We start from the raw sequence: 3,733 nt of genomic DNA, 5'->3' as shown, positions 1-3,733 counted from the left end.
TAGAACTTTCAGGTTGTTTTATGAACATGTAAGTCTTTGTTTAAGGAAAGTTTGTTTTAATGTTCATATAATGTAGCTCTAAAAAGCCACTAGAACAATAATGATCCTCAAAGAAACATTTTGTAAGAAAGGTAAGATGATTCTTTGATAAATAATTCTCTTCTGAGCATAACCATTAACAATCAATATTGATTTTAGTGTCTTAACGTTTGCATTTGGATTTAGGTAATTCAACCAAATCCCAAATGTTATTTTGACACGTAAAATCAAATTTGCTAATAACAATTTTTATTCCATTTAGAAAATTAGAAAATTGATTGATGCTAATGACTTAATTAAAAGAGGTAGGATCGGTAAACTTTCTAATATCCATTTCAACTTTAGTCAAGGAGGATACATAATCATCAAAGTTAGACCTAGATGACCTCTGTAGTTGATTATTGGGTTGTATTAAGAGTTTCAGTTTTATGGATTAACTCTTGCCTAACAACTTTCATAATTCTAAGTGTGTAAGAGTTGGTGCAGTATGGTGTGTAAGAGGTGTAATTGGAGTAAAATTTAATAGGTCTCTTCCCCCAGCCTCTTGCACTTCTGGCAAGTCCTAATAAGGACTTTTACTGCTCCCACTGACTTAGAAATCTTTAACAATTTCGCATGCTTATAGTCAACATTAGAAGACTAATAAATTCTAGTAAAGAAACAAGTTAATGATGTTACTCATTATAGTTTCTCTGTTTGAGGATTATAATTTTGGTAAGAAATCTGAGTGTGCCCACGCTTAAGCAACAATGAAACTTTTGTTAGAGTAGCAATAGATTCTTAAAGAGAAAAGTTGCGAAGGAGCAATGTCTTGTTCAAGAGGTACAAATTGAGGTAACAACATGTTTTCATTCCCCTGCTTCTTGCAACTCTCACAAGTTAAGATTAAGACACTTAATGCTCCCACTAACCTTTTAGATCTCTAGGAATGCTACAAGTTAAGTTTCAGTGATGTACGTGTTGTGGGAACCTTTCATATATGTTAGACTTGATTTCCTTAATGTCCAGATGTTATAAAATATTTGATGGACATATTTAGAAGGAATCATAGTATATATGAATTAATTTCTTTAATACCTTGATCCATAAGGGACATGTTAGACACAAGTAAATATTATTTGAAATGATAAATAACCTATGTCTGACTATTCCATTTTGGGATAAGTTCCAATGAAATATAATTTCTGATGGAACTTGATTTATTCCCTTAGCCATTTAAATTCAAGGCTTTTAACACATGCTCGTAAGTCACTAAAAATGAGATTTGATAATATTTCATCCTTCATAACCTGGTCCAAATTTCGCATGCAATTTAGTCTTAATGGATGAAGTTTGTAGATCTCATTTTTCTTTTGTTAAATTTTCATTTTCATGATAACAAAAGTTGTGAAAAATGTAGTATCATCTAGTTCTCTCTTATAAGGTTTCCATCCAGATTGTGATGACACATAATATGAGAGTTTAAGGTAAGAGTGACATTGTCATGACCATGCAAACCTCGCAACTGTCATAATGTAGCTTTCGTATTGATACTAAATTCTGAATTATCTACAGAATATATAAGGTATCATGAAGCCCAATTATAAAACAGTTTATTATGGTTCTTATAGTCTTAACAATAAATTTTGTCACTAACTCTCATCTTAAGTATTTGTTGATTTCTGGTAAGGAAACACAAAGAACTAGAGTCAACCTGTCATGTGTTGATTGAAATATTATCATTAGCAGACTTAAATATCATAAATATCTTACTACTTATCTTAGCTAGTTGTTCCATTGAATTATGGATAGTCTCGATGTTCATGCCTGGTTTAATGGCATAAATCTGCAGTGAGACTTTCCTTTGAAGAAACTTATAGCTAGAAGCAGTACTTGTCCACTTTCTCTGAATCATAAAAGTATCCTCCTTTTAGGTTTAGTGGCGGTGAGATGAACAACATCTAATTTTCCAGTTTCATGCATTTTCCTATACATATGCTGCTAATCAACACACTCATTTTCCTTTGGTACTCTTGAGTGGTATAGTTGATTCTTAAGGCAACTTATGGTATTAGGTGAAAAGTTAAATGTAATGTACTAGAAAAGTGTACTGATTTCCATGTGTAAACCTTTAAATTATGGGTCATGGTATTGTACATCATGATATATTCACATATGCCACTAACTTTATAATAAGAATCTAGAGTAATGCATGCGTCTTAGGAGTTATTTTGATTCTTCCAAAGAAAACAAATTAGTCTTAGGAAATTTAGAATCTAGAATAGCTCACATGATAGCAATAATTAAGTTAGTTCTTGATTATCATAAGAGATATAATGTTTGACTTATCCCACTAGTCATGCTCTAATTTTCTTCTGTGATACTTTTATCAGAAAAGAGCAATAGGATTGTCATATCTTAAGAGATAATCAACAATACAATAAGAGCAAATTTTATAGAAACTCTTTAGTAAGCAAAACATTTTAGGTTTTGAAATTAGAATGGATGAAATAGATGGGATACAAACTTAAGAGGAAGCGTGGAGTTATTCACATTATGGGGTAATCAAGTAAGGTAGGCACAAATTATTATATTGAATACATAGTCTACTATAACACCAAAATAATAGACTAACTTAAGGTTCTACCTGAATTTTGACTTCTCTTTGGCTTTGACCAAAATTCAGACATTATGAACGTACATAAATAAGAGATTGTCAAGATGTTCTAAATAAATTTGGCTTCGCTTTGGCTTTGACCAAAATTTATGCATTATGAACATACATAATAGACTGACTTATTGTTCTACATGAACTTTGGCTTTGCTTTGGCTTTGACCAAATTTTATGTATTATGAACATAAATAAATAAAACCAACTTAATGTTCTGCCTGAATTTTGGCTTCGCTTTGGCTTTCACCAAAATTCAGCATTATGAACGATATAAATAATAGACAGTCTTTAGTGTTCTACATGAACTCTGGCTTCGCTTTGGCTTTGACCAAAATTCACATATTACGAACACACATAAATATAGACTGTCTTAATGTTCTACATTAACTCTGGCTTCGCTTTGGCTTTGATCAAAATTCATGTATCATGATGAACATACATACACAATAAGGTAAAGCACATAAATATAACATAACACCTTTGGGCCAGAAATGAAATATTTATGTAAATTATGCTAATACAGATAATTACATAAGATGGCATAACTAAAGCTTCAATGTTTAATCAAATGATATCCCGTTGGTTCAATCATCGATCATTGAAGTTCGCCATTTAACTTGCATACTTAAGTTGGGCCATTCACAAGTTAGTCCCATATTAGAGCAAAAATAAGTAAATAAATAACTAAGGCTTGCAAACCGATTTTGACATCTTTGCAAAACGATTTCATAATTGGCAAGATAATTTTGCCAAAATAATTAACTAATTAGCCGATTTCAATACTTTTCATCTATACCAAATTAAATCACCATTAATAGGTTTGTTGGTGTGTGATTGAAATAAGTCACCAGCATTTAGAATAAATTGATTTAATCGATCATCAATAGATTTATAAAAAATACTGCTAATTTAGCGATTTGCAAATTATGCCTTTTTAAGATTCATGAAACGATTGGCATATAAACGATATGCAAAAAAATTAAATCGATTGTAAAATAAAATATCTCAATAAAAATTGATTCACTTCATTTGGCAGATATAAAC

Source organism: Helianthus annuus, chromosome 14 (genome assembly GCF_002127325.2).
Source record: "Helianthus annuus cultivar XRQ/B chromosome 14, HanXRQr2.0-SUNRISE, whole genome shotgun sequence".
Classification (NCBI taxonomy): Eukaryota; Viridiplantae; Streptophyta; class Magnoliopsida; order Asterales; family Asteraceae; genus Helianthus; species Helianthus annuus.
Note: the sequence above shows the minus strand (reverse complement) of the source record.